The following is a 20,710-nucleotide window of genomic DNA, read 5'->3' as shown; positions in this document are numbered from 1 at the left end:
ACTGCAGGACAGGTAGATACCTTTTTATTTTCCCCTGTGCAGAAGTTACTTTATCACTTTTCTTCCTTTGAACGAGCTGACTGTTATATCTATTTATCAGTAACTCCAAGAGAAATTGGAGATTTTTGTCTCACTGGTCCAAGTACATGGCCTAGAAATTAACAGGCACAGCAAATTTCAGTTCTCACTATAACAATGTCTACCAAAATAATTTAATCACTTATAATAACTTTTTTTTTTTTTAATTGCTGGGCTTTTAGAAGATGAACTTTTAGGAAGAAGAAAGGTATTCTGCATACAGCTCTGCTTAGCTCCAGCTTTCAAATAAAAGTCATCTGCAGAAATGTGTTATGCTCTCCTCCTATTTATTTCTAATGAATAAGACATATTTCTCTACTATTTTAGAGACACACTGGGTATTCCCCAGTGCTTGTCCTTCCTATACCACAAAAGATTTGATACAACAGATAAAGTAACTGGACAGTCATCCTCTTTGTTATTTTTGCTGCTCTCATGAGTGGTTCCAACCTCAGCAACCCACAGAGTACCATTTTCACAAGTACTGTAGGTAAGTCAGATGGCATTCAAGAACACCAAAGCATCCCTTAGTATTTTTACTTAGGTCCTTAGGTCCTGTCATTTCCTACTACAAAAGCTGTTTTGTTTTGTTTTGTTTTGTAAAGGGTGCTAGTGGTCAGTATGACTTCACCAAGTAAGAGATACCGAGAAGAGACAACTGGTTTCCTCTTGGGTGGCATCTCCCCATAGTGATGCTTTAATCATCACAAGAATCACAAATGTATTTAACAAATTATCTTGTTCCATCATAACATTGAGTAATTCAGCAGATGCTTTCAGAATCAATTAAAAAAATGATTGCAATTATTTCTTTTTATGTATTAAAAGTTTTTGTACTGAAAAGAGTGCAAATCTTTCTTAATTTCTGCATAAAGAGAAAGATCATTCCCTCACAAAATAAAATACCTCACCGTAAAAATTTATCCAACCACTTATGCAACTTTTCAACCAAGATATTTTAATAAGCCATCCTTTTAATCCCTGCCTATAAGATCAATAAGACATTTCTTACTTTATTACACCACCAGTGCTCTATTCATTTTTATGATACAGCAAACATAAATAACTTAAGAACACAAATGAAAAAGTCAAATCTCATGGCCTCCTGCAAAACAATATATGGAACATAATTACATGCAGTATACATTTTTCAAAGGATGTTGACTCAATTCCAAGTTTAGCAAAATGTGACCACCAGGAAATAAGTGCCTGGAACTTAACCACAGTGCATGTTTGACCCTTTTCAGTCTTGAAACCTACCACTTGCCAAACATAATTTCAGCTTGTAAGAGTGTTAAGGATCCTCCACTTCTCTGTAAAGAAATAACTGCTCCATGAAGAGATTTTTTTAGAATCTTACTGGTCTAATTTACACTGAAACTTACTTTGGATTTTATTCTCTCTGGATAAAGCTTCCATAGATTTTTAGCATCCATGTGAAACCAACAGTGTCAGCTTTTCATGCTCAAAACATATGGAGGTAGTTCAAGAAGAAATGTGAGAGATGATTTTCTTGGAAAGGAGTTACTCCCTGTCTTCTCTATCAACACACCAACTGGCTCCATCTTCTTTTACCTATAGAAACAGTACCAACTTCTCCATCCATATGCTCTCTGCCCTTATACTCGTTAATAAAACTGAGATCAGGGATGGATAGTTTTTGACTAATTTTACTGAAATTAATTTTGTCTTTGGAAGAGACAAAGCTACATTAATTTACTTTAAGTTTGTGCATCTATAGGTCAGCCTATAGTTTGGTTCTGCCACGCTCACAATTTATTACAATGCCCATGTATTCTTACGGACTTGATGCTAAATAACTATAAAAGAAGTGTTTAAGTACTATAGAAGTCTCTATACTGCATTAAATGTTTAAAATGCATCCTTCTATTACTCTATATTGATTGTTTTTATGTTACAATATATTAAGGCCTTAGATTAATATGGATTATTAGTTTTTAAGTATATATAAATGTATTAATTTTAATCTAAAAAATAATTTAAAAATACATGAAGAATTAATACATCCAGGTCTAGAACTACCTATTTCGGAAAAACACAGCTCTACTGAAAAAATAGGAAGCTTCGACACAAACAAAACTTTCCTGGAATTCCATGAGAACCTACCTTGCACAGAACTGACTAAGCCATGAATTTTTGTTTGGATACACTGGCCTGAAAAGCTGTGTGAAGTTACAGCCTTGCAGCTTCTTTCACTGGTGACATGATTTATATGTTTGGTATAAAGAGGATGAATCTCATACCTCCTTACAGAATAGGGCTTAGAAATATTTTACTTATCGTAACTAGCAGAAGTACTTTGATTTCGTGAGGACTAAGTAAACTGGTTTAGTTCACACTGAAAAAAAATACGTAACAAAACCTGTAAAGGGATATACCAGAGTTAAAGAGCATGAACTAGAATGTTCATGTTTTCTACATTCAAAAAAGCAAAGCTAGATGTTTGTACTCACTGGTACATACCTCTATAATAACAACATTGTTGCTATTATGTAACAAAATTGTCTCATAATAGACAGTTATTAAAATAACCAATCCAACTAGCAATTAAATCTCGAAATGACGGAGCGTTGCCTGTAATTAAAACACACTTTTACTTCCACCCACATTAGGCAGAGCAGCCTGAGTATCCTAATACAGCAGTTAGTCTTTATTAATTGTATCTTAACGAGGATCCCCAAGACAAATTCAATATTGAATTTCAGATAGACTAAAATCGAATGGTACATAGTCTTAAATTAGCCTAAAATTAACAGTAACTGCCAAATGATAAATTCAAGAGTAATCTGCCTGTAGTGATAGGTAATGTGTCCCAGTTATTTGCAAAACCAAATGCCTCTGTTCTCTAATAAGCCAACATACTTCTGTAAATACACTACCACAGCAATAGCAAAGATGACACTGTCTTATCACTCTGACTACAAATTGTGTTAACTGTATCAGAAAACTTAAAATTAGATTTGTTTTATGTTGATAACCACCTCCTCATCACCAGAAAGCTCCGGACATTGCTTACATCCCAAAGAGGGCAGCTTCCTAAAAATCTTGTAAGCAGCAGCAGCTTGTTATACTTTGGATGATACCATCGCCAGCCCTGCAGGAGACAGCAGACATCTGCTGCAGATGTGTAAAACAAACGAGAAGCTATCAGAATTCCTGGAGGAGAATGAGCCCAGAGCAGGCATGGGCAGGGAGGGTGACAGACACTTGGTCTTATGTACAACCCAGAAAACCCCCTTGCCAAAGCAGACGTTGAGCTTAGCAGGAACTGAAGGGCTTCCACAGCACAAGCTACAGCTTGAAGACAGCAACACAACCACATCTGTGACTTTAAGCTTTAGCCACCTAAGCTAGGGATTTCTTTTTCAAGTCATGCATCAGGGAACACACAGAGAAATAACTTCCGTAAAGCTGGTAAAAGGAATACCCAAGAAGGATCTATTTTTGCAACAAATAAGTAAATGCTCAGATGTGAATTTTGCCATCAAAAGATTCTCAGATTGGCAATGTAAGGTGGAATAATAGATCATTTCATTCCCTTCTCTTTCTTCAGATAAGCAGGCTCCCTGGCATACTCTTAACTGCCTACTCCTCTAGTCCTTGAAAAGCAAAATCTAACAAAAATACACTGTAGAATTAGGTACTTCAGATGTACGGATGAGACACATCAGATAGATTTGGTTGAGATTAGATACATAACAGCTTACCAGCATATCGAATGCTAACAGGTCTTACCTGAAACCAAGGTTGGAGAAGGTAAACCACACGAGTCACACAATGTTACAACTCTGGAGAACCAAATTTATAATTTCTCAGTTAAATTAGGCATGAAATGTGGAAAGATCAGGGTCTTACACAGACACTGCTTATCTCTGTTTGACCACTATCACTAGCAAGAGACTGGAATTGGCTGGAGTTCCTTCCCCAAATAAAATAATCACTTTTAAAATATTAAAGAAGTCATCAACGTGGATTGACTTTACCCAAGCAGAACAGAGCAATGCAATCTGTTCTGGCAAGGACAAATAAAATTAGTCTGACACCTGAGTAGAAAGACAGGGACTTGCAGATGCTGAGTGCAGCGTCCAAACTGACAAGGACTTTTAAAGTGACAACAATTCCAGAGGAAACCTTCCATCTACAACACTCGGATACAGCTTTTTCTCCACAATCAAACTGAATAGTTACAAAATTCCCAGCAAGAATGCCAAAGGTTTTACTAATATAATTTTTAATCCTCAATAGCTTATATAAAAAACAGTTCCCACAGAAGAAGGTGTACTGAAAAAAAATATGCATCAGCTAGAGAGAGAACTGATGAGCTCAGCAATAGTTCAGGAGCCTTAAGATAGTTTGGTACATCAAGTCCCACTTCTGAAAGGGAGGGACAGACAGTCTGTATTCAAGAACAGACCTTCAGTAGTCAGAGGAAAAAAGAGGAAAAAAAACAACCAACCAAACAAACAAAAAGAAGCAGGATCAGGATACATTCTATAATTCTATGATCACAAATCCATACAACTGTTGAAGGAGGCTCTGCAGATTTGCCTTATGACCAGCTGGTGATCAGAAATACCAGGGTAACAAGCATTACTACTCTGAGTGGCTCCATAACACATGCCTCCTACCACATCATAGATTTTAACAAAAACTGAATTGCCCACCTTTTTGTAGATTTGACACTCCCCTTCTTCTGCTCAACAATGTGTTCCTTGTTGTCAGAACATCATCGCATTCCCATAATATTCCCTGAAACCTTCTACATCCTCATCACAACTAACCAATTTATGAATAAAAACATTTAGATAGCTTTAAACGTTGTTTCTACTTCTTATAGTCCAAGTCCAGTTCTAACTGGTTGTAAACCACCTCATCTATTTCACAACTTTCATTTGATTTAGGTGCATACACTAGAGCAGGAAGGGTGCTTGAGTCCACTTAATATCAAATAAGGCTTTCTTCATTGCTCCAGCTCAAGTAATACATGGTTAAAAATGCCCAAATAGTCAAATCGTTGTTTATATTAACACCTTTTGTAAGGCTGATATAGCTTGCCAACGCTGGATAGGTCTTGCAGCGGATCCAATACAATCAGTAAGTCCTAAGTACTGAACCATCTTGCACGGTGCTACAGACCATCATAGAGAAAGTGTTTCACGGAAATTGGTCATGATAAAGTTATCAAATTTCATACTGATGAAGGTTAAGAATGATTTTCCTTACAGTTCCAGGAATCATTCCTAGATTTTACAACAATAATAAAAGAAGTTATTGTATTTGCTTTTGTTTAAATTAATTCTGAATTAACTCAAACCCATCATATCTGTAGATGCACAAGTGCTCAGGCCTACTTCTGTGTGCAGTATGTGTGAGGCCTTGGCCCAGAAGCTGGACTTCGTGCATCCTTACAAGGCACTGGGAATACACATGTGAGAACTCAGACAACGCAGAAGTGAGAGTCTAGGAAACCCTGAAGAAATGAAGGCAACATGGAAGGGAAACCATGAGAGAGAGAGAGAATTGTTGTCATGAGGACTGGGGATAAAGGCAATGCACCTATAGGAAACTACAGGCTTCATTAGTCCCCACTGCTGTTGAAAAAGTTGTTTACAATGAATTTCAAACCCAAGGTTAAGCTCCAAAGTTAGAAACAAATTAATGCACCAAATGAAGACACCAAGGCAGATACATTTTCCATGCTGCAGTGCTACAGACTGTTAGAATTCTGTTACGAATTCTCCACAATCACAGTGAACAATGACAGGAAACATATATTTGCAGTAATGGAAAATTGATCTCTTCTAGGTATTTTGTTATCCTGACATCCATAAGCATTAAACTTTTGTTTTATGATAAAAAAACTATTAGGACTCACAGCAGTGAAAAAGAAAAAGCAAACAAGACCCAGCCTCCAAGGTGTAAAAACATTAGAGAACACTTCAACCATGTCAAGTATAATAACAGACCACAAAAAAATTATAGCTTCCAAAGTCATAAATATGCACAGAAGTCTTCTGTATCTATATGAGGACATTATAACACATTGTTTGTTCTAGCAAAAAAAGTAGTCAGACTTAAATCTGAACACTGCCCGGCCTTGAGGCCATGCTTCCAATGGTATGCACACTCAAAGGGGCTAGAAGAATATCCTGGCCCTAAATCCGTACAGGTCAAATTTCATAATGCAGTAACACAGACTTTTCATTCAGTTCTCTTCTGTGTTAGGACTAAAATACCATCTTTAATTATATCCTCGATCTGGTATTTTCATTCAAGATGCCTGTTCTTAAGCATTTTGCAGAATCAACGGGGCTCAATCTGCAGTTTTTTCAGAAATCTGACTTACTCTAACTGTTTGAACCTCTTGAAGGAAAGTTTATGATTTTCTTCTTTCCTCCCATGCTCATCTGTTCAGTACATGCATATCTCACAAAACATTAATGAGCTTAGTTAAGAAGGTGCCTGTAAGGTGTGCAGTTGCTACATTACTTTAAAAAGTGGAGCCAAGTAAGACTGATTAGTTTAAAAAGCATTATTAATTTTGAGTCCCTGCATTTTATTACAATTTCAGAGGGTATATAGCAACTCAAAAATCTGGCTTCTGTGTACTTAATTTTCAGTATAATGTTCAAATTCAGTATAATGTCAAATCAAGAATACAGACCACCGTTTCTCATACTTTTCTCACGTACATTGTAGAAAATAATTGTTTTCAGCTCCATTTAGTTTGCTGCTTTAATTTACTGAAGGTCTCCTCAAGCCATTCTGTGGACCTAATGTGGCAGGGGAGGAAAAAGCAGTCGGGAAGAACTTCCCAATCCAGCACTGCTGTCAAGGAAGTGTTATACATAACATAATTCCAGAGAAGAAGAAACATTTGTGTGAAAAGTTTGCTTTAAGTAACGTATTTAGCATCTCAGAGAAATTCTGCAGCAGAAGCAGGGACAAAATCCAACTCACCATGGTAGGTTCTACTTGCAAAAATCTCCCTTCTCTCTTGCATGCTTTATCTCATATTGGTGAAGCAAATGAGGCAGGCATCCACATCAGTAAACCCACTTTCTCCCTAGAAAAAAAGACAGAGAAGTCAGCAAGTAAATGGCAATTTACAGCAGCTGATAATCATGTAAACACCACTTATTTAGCCAATGTATAGTTCAGTTCACTGGCCTTAGCAAGGTTATTACTACAGGGATCTTCAGTTTAAGTCTCAAAACAAGTTACATCATGTAATTACAGAATGAACTGTTAAGGAATACAAAAGTAAAGAGGTAAGCCCAAAACGGAGCTTCTGCAGCAACAGATCAACTGTTGCAACAGTTTAACATGGCAATGATATGGATGGTTTTAGGAACTTATTTAGCATCCAGGCTTTAGGAAGCACAGATAAAGATTCATTTAATGAGTAACAGTGCATCATCCATCAGCTCTATGTTGCCACAGGCAATAGGCATGCTGTTAGCTTGTTAATAATTTTAGTTGGTTTCTTTGGTTGGCTACACTTAATTGTTATCAACCAGAAAACAAATTAAATCCTTGTTTTCTTTGCAAAACCCTTATGCTCAGTATTTCAAACCACCCAAATGACAGATGCTAATTTGAGGGGTGGAAGGGATGTTTATTGCTACTTACAGGAATGAGGTAGGTAGGCCCCTGTTTCTGTTTCTAATATGTTTACCTATTTAGGAAGGCAGAAGGCAACTGTCCAGTTAATTTCACTCCTGATTTTGAGGCTCTGCAGTTATCATGTGCCTGTGAGAATGAAGAGAAAATCAGAACATGCTTTCACTGTTTCACTCTAAAAGCAATACTATAAAGTACTGTTCTGCATCCATTCACCATTCCCGCTACACACACTGACCCTGGAATCAATTTGCAGCACTCTTATGGAGAAAGAATTGCTTTTACCATTCCCAAGATTGTTATAAGCACTTCAGTATGTCACTGTTGAGATCACAATAGTTTTTCCATCAAGAACTTCAGCCAGAGCCCAGTCCAATTCAGAGTAAACAAATAAAACATTCATTATCAAACACAGAAACAGAAAGGAAGCTTTTGGAGGGAAACAGAGTCTGACCATGACACATATCAATGTAGACATAAGGATTCTCAACGGTAACTTGATAATCCCAAATGGTACGCCTTAAGATTGAGATTGCTTTGACTGGATATGTGAGCATGTTGTAGTTTATCTAGCTTTTTATCTGGTTTACCTGGTAAGAAAGCAAAACCGATCAGCATATAGTCTTCTTTTAAAGCCTGTTTAGTGATACTCTGACCAAATATCATTCTTTCTGATCCTGACTAACGTCTGCTTCTCTGTTAGTCTATGTACTGTTAATCAAGGTCTTAAAACATGAATCTCGTCAAGTTTTTATGGCTATCCTTCTTTTACTTGCTTTCTCCCAATTATTTGCATTTTTTGTTCCTCCTAGTTGCCACATAGTACACTTTCTTCTCTATGTACAATTCACTTTTTCTTAACAAATTCATATTTGTATTTACATTTACCTGCACATTTATTTAAGCAAATCCACATACTTGTTAAATATATTCGCTTCAGAAAAAGACAGACTAGCAAACTCTCTTTTCTATGTTCCTCTTCCACTCTCTAAGCTATATTTTTCCCAATCTGTGGTGTTGCACAGAATTATTTCAGTATAACACACATTCACTGGTCATTTTTAAAGCCATAAGATTTTGCCTGCTTTTCAGGCTCAGTTGAATTTTTCCCTAGTTAACTGATGTTAGCCACCTAGAACACTAAGTTCACTTTTCTGTGAAATTCTACTGAAATGGGAAAACAGCTATGGTAACCTGGCCGTAAAGAACTGGCTACCTTCCATAGTCATACACAGAGTACTTGGAAGTGGTGGCAGTCACGAAAATAACACATTCAAGGTGTGGAAAAAGGACATGTAACTCCATGCAGTTGGGAACTTGCATGTACATTTTTACAAATATCTACTTAAGTCCATATGCAAAACTGTACTTACATTTTTGACTAAATATATCACACCTTTGATTCCTAGCATTATATGAAACAACCCAAATTGCCAAATTAGGAGAGGTTTTTAAGAGATTGTCCGGACACTTCTTTTCACTCCTGCTGAGGTCTTTATTTCAGACTTCTAGATAGAAATGTTATCCAAACTTTACTTCAATTGCACAGTAGTGTTTATATTGTTATATGCAGACCATACAAGTAGACAAAATCAAGCTAAAATTCTAGTAGCCAAAGTATGGGGCTCAAAATCTTTGAGTTCATCTGATTCCTTTCCACCAGCAACATTTCATTCACAACACACGTTACAGTCACACACACAAATCATTGAGAGCAAGTGATGCGTCAGTAATGCTGTTGGTGGAAACAAAGAGAGCCCAAGCCTGTGGTGCTGTTCTGATGCCCTCACATCCTGCAGAATCACTTGACACTCACTAAAGTCAATTAACATGTCCAGAAACAGCACACATGGAAGAACCACTCAGAATATCACTGTCAATCGAAGTACCTATTTGTTTCTCTGAAGTGCCATTAAAAACAGCTGTTTTAACTGCAGAAGTTCAAAAATAACCAAAACAAAGCTCTCTCTAGATAGCAAAAACATGAGGTAAAAAAAGGAAAATATAAGAGACTGCAGAGAAAAGTCTCTCCTGGACAAGGAGACGCAAAACTTGTCTTTCCATGCAGAGGCCATAGCAAAAGCCATAGTTATCTATGATTGTGAGTTACAGATTCAAATGAAATTGTAATTGCCAATACAAGGAATGAACTTGACCTCAGTATTCAATTCTATATTCAGTTATTTGGTAAGTCTGTCAAAATGATTCACACATAATGAAAGAAAACCAAATGACACTAGATTCAAATTGAAACAATCACAAGAAAGGTTTTATGGAAAGAACATCAAACATTTCCACTAAGTTCCTATAAAGGTACTTATTGCTTTCAAAATTCAATCCGTGTCTTGTTTACAACATAACCAAAATGTGACAGTCTCTCACTAATGATACACTAAGGTTTTGGTGCAGTAATACCTTTGCATGGTAAGACTCTAATAAGTACTGTATGTTCTCATATTTGATTACGTGATACACATTATCAATATATTTATTATATCAATATTTAAGCTAAGACTTACAATCCTAACTCTGAAAATAAAATACAGACACTTCCAGTTACGTAGATGACAGTTATATGTGTTTTTTCATTAGCCCCAAGAAACATACATAACAAAGAATTCCAACTTCAAAATGCAAACAAGGACCTTTGCAAACCACTTCATTTCGATCAGTTCCCAGATCCATCATGAAAGGCTGTAATGGGACAGCACAGGTATAATGGAAGTGCCCTTTTTTTGCAGTTTGCAAGCTTTCATATTTGAATGTGTTTCAGTTCAAAATAAATATATAAAATACATTTCTATATAGGTGTGTATGTGCATATATAGATATATAAAATCTGCTTTGCTCGTTCATTATAATTTCCCATGGGTCTCTCAGACTAATTAACTTATCTGCAATAAATTTCTCAGAAAAAGCTATTTCTAAGGCTTTCTCTGAGGTTCAGGGCAGACGTCAGATTTTGTCATTATTAGACACTATAGGAGTTTTTGCAAAAGCTACTGTATCTGAACACTGGCAGTAAGAAGTATCACCAAGATCTTGGAAAGTTTTCTGTACATTCCCTTTAGCTCTCAGTAGCGTGTGTCACTTTGAGGCAGCAGTCGTTTTGGACAAAGCTCTAATCTAAGATGTGAAAAACCTGTTACGTTGATTGCTGCTGACTTTCAGCATCTGCAGCAACAGCATGAAGTCTGAGAAAACACATTAACTGTTTGACAAGTCAAAAGCTAAAGATACCTTATTACAATGGAAAGTTCTCTTTTAAATTGAAGACCTTATATAAAACACATACTTCTTTATCACAACAAAACTGGATTGGAATATCTTTTTCTTCAGCAGCCATGGAACATTTTACCAAGAGTAAGAAAGACTAAATTATTCGACTGTGTAGCTACACATCATTAAATTAATCTGACTCTTCTGTGCTGTCAGAAATGCAGCCAGGTACTCTCATCAAGTTTCTGTAAACAGGACTGAGAAATGGAAGATCATAATATTTGTTTTTATCTCCCCAATACTCTGAACACCTACACTTTGTTGTACATATTATTTTTTTTTCAAATGCCATCAAATAGGTAGCTCTTTTTCTCTTAGCCATTGAAAACTCAGAATTCTCAGCTTACTGGGTTCTAAAGGTTTTTTTGCAAGTTAAAAATAGTATGGATCTAAATTGGACTCCAGAATTTGATCTGAACTACATAACTAAATACACACTTGCACTAAAACAGCTTAAGAAATAGGAACCAGAGGAACTCCAATACTGGCAAAATACCTTGGAAAAAGGGGTTACATTTTATGCTTGAAGTGCCTAGCCTGATAAGCTTGCACCACTTCCGTTTAACGTTATGAAGAACATCGGTTTTTGTTTCAATACGAAGTTATCCAATTTCACATGCTAACTCAATAAAAGGTGGATCTGTAGCCCTCTTTCATTAAAACGATAAGTTTCACAGAATACAAATGATGTCGCATTTCCACACATACAAAAACCCTGAGACATGTAATTCAAATCTTGATTATTTTGCCTTATGTAAACCAGTAACAGGACTTCCAAATTACTTTTTGAAAAAAAAATGCTTTTTTCTCTTTTATAGTCAGAAAATGGAAATAAAAAACACGTAAAATGAGCAAATAAAGATTATCTGTAAACAAAAACACTAATCTCGTAAAGAATATTTAGTATGGTATTCCAGCTTTTTGTCAGCACGTGTATTCACTTCTTCTTACAAGCTCTCAAGAATTGTACTGTACCCTAAATCACAAACATTCAGTTCCAAGGTGTTTTCTTCTCTCTCACACATTACCATCAGTACTTACAAAATACTAATTTTCTTTCTGCACAATATGAAGTTAGCAACTGCATCAATGTAGGTTTTAAAATAATTATCATTTGGCTTAACATATGAAAAGGTTACTTTTATAATCACATTTTCATTTATTTTGCCCTGAATTTAGAAGAGTTTAAACCCATACAAATCTACTGGTGTGATTAGTTTTCATGACATCATTCTACTGTTCAGAGGAAAGTGAACACCTCATCACCAACATGACAGGGTTTTTCTGAGATCTTTTGGAACACATAGGAAGAAATCCTAACGTCAGTGAGGTCAGAGAAAGTTTTCCATGAACTTCACCTATACACATAATTTAAATACTGTGAACTCTGTTATTAAACAAACAAACAAAAATCCCAAGGCAAGATCAATCAATATGACTCATCTTTAAACAGTGGTAACAGTAACTGACTCTTATCCGTGGATTCTCATTTTTTGTGGTTTGCAAGCTTTCATATTTAAATGTGTTTCAGTTCAAAATAAACTTATAAAATACATTTCTATATAGGTGTGTATGTGCATATATAGATATATAAAATCTGCTTTGCTCGTTCATTATGATTTCCCATGAGTCTCTCAGACTTATTAACTTATCTGCAATAAATTTCTCAGAAAAAAGCTATTTCTAAATTTTATACATATACAAAAAACCCACAACAGTATCCAAACAAAGCCACATTATGAACTTTCTCTGAAGGCTATCAGCAAAGTCATTTACAAGCATGCAGACACTTCAGTGGTGGACTACATTAGGAAAACTTCTTGCCAGAGAGCTGTACAAACTTTACCAAATAAACAGAGTGCATTGTAATTGCAAACTGACCTACTCTCTTCTAAAAGAATATAAAATGCGAGCAATTCGAGTTATTCTTCTGCGCTCTATACCAACCACTCAGTTTTCTGACTTCGCATGAAAAACAGAGCTATAATTTTACCCTTCAAGGCTTCCTTACAACACTTCATCAACTTCATAGGGAAAGCTTCACCTTTACAAATAATAAATGCAATTTCATTTTTAAAAGAATCATGCTTTATTAGCTATAAAACACACCTCTAGATACAAAACCTGACAAGCTCCAAAGCACACTAATGGAGAGTAGTACTATACTATATTTCAAAGTATCTGATCAGGTGCGATAGGACCTTTCTGGTCACTAATGGATGAGAAACTATAATGCAAAACTACAACCTGCAATACATACTGATGCCCAAAGACTCACAGTGCAAAGCACAGTCTCTTATTGATTTTAGCTTAATCTCATGAGACCTATTATATTTTCCTTTAAATCCTACTTCGCCAAATAAAGCCATTTTCCAGTTGCCACTTTCCCAGTAACACAAAAAATGAATTGACTTGGAGGTTGGTGAGAGCTTCCCGTAAAAGCAGGGAAGCTGCCCCTGCGTTATATAACCATGGAAGCATTGTTTCTCCTCAATCAGCTTCTTAGAACTGAGGACTGAGAGAGAAGAAAGGCGGACTTGTGACCTGCCTGATCACCACTATCTGGCTGAGCCACGGGAGTATCAGCGGGCTGTGTTCAGAGAGCTGTTCGGTTTGCTACCCATCTGTGCTTCTCATCGGCAGCTTCTCAAGGGTGAGGAGTGGGCAGGAAATAGAATAAAGAGCATCAAAGACACTGAAACATACAGAAGTCTGTGCTTTGGTAAGTGATAGCTTCTGCATCGTGAAATGCCAGCAGAGCAAATTCAAACTCTGTACAACAGAAAGGAAAAGAAAAAAGACTAGGGGAAAATCTCCATCTGATTTAATGAGGTGGGGAGGGAAAATATATTTTGAACCATAGCCCATAACTCTTCCATCACTCAAAATATGTATCTATAGCACAGATGTCAATGAAGGTTTTCCAAAAAAAATTTACTCAAAATCTCTTGTTAGAGAAAGACAAAAAAGAATTAAACCATCTTTCTTGTTTTTCAGAGATGCTCTAAGTGGAAAACATGATGATTATATGATGAGCTGTCGCTCAGCTACAACCCACTCAGTTCTATTACTGCTCACTACAGCTGCTTTAACATTCAGTCAGCTCAGTTATCTTTTATATTCATTATATGCAGAAATTCTCAAATGACCCTTATCACACAGGGCAATCCCTGTCCTCTGAGTCCAAACTGATTTGATCTCTTTTTGCTTAATTAGAATGTAGGACTGAATTGCGAAAGGAAGTAGGAACCCTGTTTCCATATCATTTGAATTCCTGCACCACACACATTTTTCTCTGCCCTTCCTTTTGCTCTCTGGAAGACTGAGGTTATACAGCACAGTACACCATTTGCATATCAAAAGCAACAGCACTTTACACAAAAATGAAAAGCAGCCACTTCTCTGGTTTCACTGAGTAAGAGTTTAAGACATTAAAAGAATTTCCTTCCTCTGAATCTGTAAGTCCAAATTCAGGTGTAACTCAGTTCATCAAGACTGGTTCAGATAAATATCAAAAATGAAGCAGCTCTCCCACTGCCACTGTTACCTGATACTAATTTGCCAGAGTTCATTTTCTTTCCAGACCCTTTCCTTATGGAACAGTTAGAGACTTCATTGTCTGAACATAATTAAGAAAAACATGCAAACCAGTTCATAAAGAAATTATTCTTATTTATCTGGAGTTGTATATAACTTGTCGGAATGGCACTACCCTGCTTAACTGGAGTATTTCAATGCCTTTTTTCAGCTGGCCACCATGGTCCCAGAAGGGTCAGATTTTGTTATTAAATAAGCAAGTTGACTCTCTGCTCTATCTTATACAATCTAACAAAAGAACATAGACAGAGAACACTATTCCAAGTTACTGTAACTTCATGCTAACATAGCAACCTTGCCTTCTACATGGAAATGCCTCTTCCGAAGCAAAATACCCAACATTGGTGTTTAAGAACATACACACAAGGTATTAGCGCAAGATAGCTAGCACACCATGAACACTGAGCTAACCTGTGACCTTCATCAATCTCCAAGAGACACAGCTGGGATACCATCTAACTGCACCCTGTTTTTCTCAACAGGATGCAGAAGTGATTCAAGCACAAATTATATTACCTGCTAAATTTCAAAATGCCCCAACTGTATCACACCTAACCTTTATGCCCTCACCGCATCACATCAACCTCCGTTAATCTAAAACCAGCATCTCCCCTCCAGAAAGCAGACTGGCAAATAAATAACATAAACACAAAGACATTCATAGCTCTGTTTCTGGGAAAAACCCTTCCTGCACATTAAGAGGGGTGCATAGCCTAGTGCTTGGCATATGAACAGACAGGCGACACTAAGGATACAAGCTGTTGTATCCTTGTGAGACACCATAACTGGCCATCTAGATGTTGCTCCCCTACCATTTTTATGATGGTCACATCAGGTAGATGAGTGCATAAAGGCTTTAAAAGCAGCAGAAGAGGGATACAACCATGTGTCCTCTCCCCCATAACAGGACTGTGATTTGTGACATCAGTTTTAATGCCTTCCCTACCTGGCCACCCACACTCCCTAGACAGAGCGATGAGGTGGGAACAGCAGAATGAATGACTCAGAGAAATACCAGCTGTTTACTGCAGTGTCTCACTACTCCCAATACCAACATTGGTGGGTGGTGTTTGAGCTGTCCTTGACCCTGCCAAATCCCTCTTCGACTGCTTCCCACCATTAGAAATGTTGGTCTGTTTCCAAGTCCTCAAGTTACCATGAAGGCACTACGGATTTCATGAGGAAGATCTGTCTGCTTCAGATGGTTTAAAAGAAACATAGCTAGCAGACAATTCAAGAGAAGCATGCCATACTATGATACTGGATTACACATTCATTTGACTTGTACCAGCCAATCAAGCTTGTTTATAATTCATGAGTCATCTAAACCCCTTCTTAAATCCTCAGAGGTATCTGATCTATTTCCCTATGTCTTCAGCTAGAGCTGGATCATTTAAAGAAATTGCACTAGATCAGAAATCAGAACAAAGATTTAAAATCAGTCTCGGCAAACTTCCTTCCATTTTTCATCTACTTCTTACTTAATAAAGCACATAAAGCAATAGCATGGTCCTTTAACATAAGAAAAAAGAGTTTATGAGTGAATCTGTGATACATTGCTATTTGCACAGGAATCTTTATGGTAATCCATTTTTATTTTAAAATAAATTTTATCAAATTCTCAAACACATCTCTGTGCCTCACATGAAGCCACTACCATGTTTTTCCAGATAATCCACAGAAGACTAAGATCTCAAATGCAGAGTAATATTATTGACACCATTCTTCGTAACCCTTATAGGATTACAACTCATCTGGAACACGATATCCCTTTATTGCACTTCAGGTGATAAAAAGGAGAAACTCTTAAAAGTGTTACGTGGACCTAGCTGCCAAAGTCACATATTTTATGGTGAATACAGAGAAGGGCAGTCTACTACTCTCCGGCAGTCTACATCAATCACCAATGAAGGAACAGGATCTTTCTATAAAGTTTCATAAACCAGTAAGGGACAAAAGGCAGACAGAACTGTTAACACATGGCAAAGACCAATATGATCTAAGGTAGCTTAGCTAACCACTAACACACTCAAAAGACCAAATTCAAACCAAGGCTGACTGGATATGCAAGTGTTAGAAGCAAGCATTTTTCATAGCTTTATTTCTCATGAAGCACGCAGAACAAACTTGAAATTTCCAATTCAAACAGCATATGCAAACCTCTTCAAAAAGATCACAAGTCGTATGTCAAAACTATATTTTATGCCCTGCACCATCTTCAGTCCAATCCTGCCTTTCTGCCTGCCTGATGTATTCAGAGGTTGCTGCTGGAGTCACTTCCTCTTGTCTGTCCTATTTAACTGATGTAATTCAACAGAATAGAATAAACTATTTCTGCAATAGCAGGAAGGCACATAGTGAACTGCGGAATACCAAATATACCAATTCACTTTATTCAGTGGTTACAAATTTTACCCAGAACACTTCACTGTAACTGACTGACACTAAAACACAACAAATAATTCAGTAATCACACCTGCACCCGGAACAGTCTGTCTTGTTCAGCACTGAGGTCATCCAGAGAGGGGAGTTCGCAGCGCAGCTGCTGCGCTTTACATAAACACTGAGCTTCCACGGAAATTTGAATGCTCGCTTCTTCCCCTGCCCCTCCCCCCCTTTTAAAATGTAACTTTCCTATATGCTTTGGAAAACTATAAATTTATATCTCCAACTGTCTTTTGTGGGCAGCATTTATTTGGGTTTGTTTTGTTTTGTTTTCTAATTTGAGAATGAACTACATCGCAAAATTATTTCCTATTGTAAACAACAGAACTGTCTTATGATTTTAGAATGATATTAACAGAAGGTTCTTAACTGTTTATATAGCATAAGAAACAATTTTTAACAGCCTAATTCTACTTTTTCAACGGCAGGCAAGACAGGGTTTTAAAGGAGAAATGCCAAACAATTCAGATAAGTGTGACAAACTGATGTTTTATGCTTTCGTGGCTATAGCCTATGGTGGTAAAATGACCCAGCATGCACTCGCTTCTTCACAACACTAAGGTTCCTCTCCAAGACCGACCTTCCTCCTCCACTTTCGTCATTTTACTAAACAAATCGCTTACAGTAATGGAGAATAGTTACTGCCATTTCTCATGCGCTAAACGTATATTCTCTTCACAACATCCTTAATGGCTCACTTTTATTATAAACATTACTCAGTATATACCTTCTCAGTACTCGTCAAAACTACATTCTAAACATTTCCCAAACTATGGTGGTAAAGTATGAAATTCGGATTTAACGTACTGGGTAACCAATCTTATATTGATAACTACCATTTAACAGTCTAAAATTTTGCAACACAGATGTTTTGTAAACCTCAAGATAACTTAATTATAATACATATATTAATGCATCATTAACCTACACCAAAACAGATTCAAGCTCTCATTTTTTAAACAGCTCTGCAGGAATGCACCTTGTTTTACCCATGTTCCTGAATCAAGATGCAAAAGACAAATATCAGATGTTTCAGTATCGGTCAGTCTAGGTGTCCTAATTGAGCCAAAGCTCCTCACTGAAGCAAGCTGGGAATCCTGCTTCAACAAGCATTCTTAATGGGACTCGTTCAAATTCTCATATACACTGGTAGAATAAGCAGGAAGTTCAACAACAACAACAAAAATATATTTGCACATTTCAATGCATTAAAATACTGCAGAGCTTTCGTTCTTCTGTATTCAAGTTCCTGTGCATACATAAAAGATAACTAAGTGAAATTTCCCATTTCAACTACAGATTGTGCTATAAGCAGCATCAAAGATGGACATGTGTCTCTGTCAGTCCAGCTGAATGTCATCTAGTCAAATGCTACTAAAGGTACTTACTGAAATGAGTGGCAAAGTCACCATTGCCTTCAATAACAAGGCACCCCCTCTGTAGCTAAAAAAATACAACATGGTTGTTCTGCACTTTTCCAGTGTGCTTGCATTACATCAGCTTTTGCATCAAAGCTGGTAGTGCAGAGAGAAGCAAAGCCAATTTTATGAACTGATGTAATCAAGCCTCCCATCTCTGTGGGGGGGTTGTTCCTATGGTCACAATGACATCAGACTACTCTGCTGACTCAGTAGTGGAGGGCAATGACAGCTTTTCACCTCTGTTCACACACCTCTCTGTGTCAGTCAGCTTGCATTGCAGTGCGACACAAAACAACACTTGCCACAAACCTCTCCCTCTTTTTTCTCTCCTTTCCTTTCTCTCAATGTTTCCAGCTATCGCAGGCAAAGGCAAAATGTAACTAAAGAAAGTGGAAAGGGGATAAGGGGAAAACTCAGGAATTTAACAAAGCACATCTGAACACTGTGAAGTGGGTCATGAATTTACACACTGGAGCACACGTTGTTCAAATAAGAGCTGTATTTTAAGTGCAGCAGATATTTATCCACACACAGAACTGACCTGGAAAGATTATGAAGCTGTTTGTCTGCCTGATGGCACAGGGAGATGTTTAATTGCGCTCCAGCCCCATAGACACCCACACAGCAGTGAAATTAACAAGCTTAGTAGTCTCAGTTTTCTAGTTTGTGTGGTTCCATACATGTGTTTCAAAAGGTTCCTACAAAACTTTACTTTTCTGTAGCAGTTTCTACACCTGTAAAATGGGAATAATTACAATAATCTTAAAAAGAACTTAACACATCTACAGAAGAGAAGTTGATTCCCTTTCTGTTCACGTAATCCAGCCCTGGAATTCCCCGTCTAATTAAATCTCTCACCTGAAACACAACATCTAGACCAAATAAATCTACACTCTGCTCTGACACTTGCTATAGCTATCTTAGAATCCAAAACACACAAACATACTGTAATACCTCTAAAAAGTACATTTTGCAGTACTCATTTGTACTGTAGAGCTTTTGTGAGCAACTTTCATATTCTACCACTAGGGGAAAAAAAAAAATCCACAAAGTGAGTTTTTACACAGCCTTATCATCTAGAAACAAACTTTAATAGAATATACAAAGGAAAATGTATTTACACATGAAAAATACTGTAAAAGCTTACTGAAATCCTCCAATATACATATATTTTGTAATCTGACCTGCTGTACGGCACAGAAACATGCACCAGCACAAAAATCCACCATCAAACCAACAAACCTATGAATGGGCTGCCTATGTCCCCCCTCTACCTCCACGTTTTAAACTATTGGGAGAATTTAATAAAGAGAAAATAGGATTATATTTGATGCTCTGATGTTTACATTTTTTTTGTTTCCTTCATTGAAATATATCTTTTTCAAGGTTTAAGGAAGCACTTGAACTACAATAAAAGTAACCTTGCCATAGACTGTAAAAAACGGAATGTCATGCCACACAGCTATGTATAAGATTATCACATATTTCTTTTGTTATCCATCTCATATATTTTCAAGCTAGAGTCAGATATTTTCCATATATACTTTTTTAAAAAATATAGACAATAAGAAAAAATATTGTCTACAGCTGAACTGCCTACTTCAATCCCTAAAACTGATTATTTTTATCTGCCAGCTGTCCTCCCCATTAATAAAAAGAGGACAATCCCCCCATATCTGCTATTATTTTTGAGCAGCTTACCAAGTAACATGCAAAGAAATGAAAAAATATTGCAATAACTAGAAGTCAAATGCACTAGAAAAGAGGTATTAAAATATAGAAAATACAAGTATGTGTTTTTATGGACAGAAAGAAAATGTTATGTACATGTTGAAATGTATATAGGCATTATCCATTTACATCATCTGTATGTAATATACAGGTATATAGATAGCATAGATGCAGAGTAGATATGTCTGTATATTACCGACATAAATGTACATACTCTTATCTATAGACAGTATAGATATCAACTAATATCACTACCACCACTTATTTTTGTTAATTGGGATAAGCTGTCAATTCAAAATACAGGACTTGACACACATCAGTCATTAACTCCACTGTGAGTCACGCAGTTATAGCCTAAAGGATTTATTTAATATTCTTCTTACCAGCAGTTGACAGACATCTGACAATGCAGAAATGCAACATTTCATTTAACTTATCCACAGGCTTATTCCCCAGCTGTTTTAGCAAAAGAAACAGAAAAAAGTTCCACAATTTTAGGGTGGGGAATGGGAAAC

General features: G+C 36.7%; 1 protein-coding gene across 10 annotated transcripts in view; it reads right to left on the bottom strand.

Annotated features, from left to right (window-relative positions):
• OTUD7A (OTU deubiquitinase 7A) overlaps positions 1 to 20,710 on the bottom strand; it is a 153,639-nt gene that overhangs the window by 66,342 nt on the left and 66,587 nt on the right. For 9 of the 10 annotated variants that reach the window (XM_071813825.1, XM_071813824.1, XM_071813830.1 and 6 more), the window contains 2 exons: positions 7,732 to 7,851; positions 7,060 to 7,165 (listed from right to left, as the gene is read on the bottom strand). The gene's annotated coding sequence lies outside the window, so the exon portion shown is untranslated. The remainder of the gene's footprint in view (positions 1 to 7,059; positions 7,166 to 7,731; positions 7,852 to 20,710) is intronic. The other variant, XM_065847569.2, reaches the window with a different exon arrangement.

Source organism: Patagioenas fasciata, chromosome 12 (genome assembly GCF_037038585.1).
Source record: "Patagioenas fasciata isolate bPatFas1 chromosome 12, bPatFas1.hap1, whole genome shotgun sequence".
Taxonomy (NCBI): domain Eukaryota; kingdom Metazoa; phylum Chordata; class Aves; order Columbiformes; family Columbidae; genus Patagioenas; species Patagioenas fasciata.
This window is presented reverse-complemented; position numbering and strand designations above follow the sequence as displayed.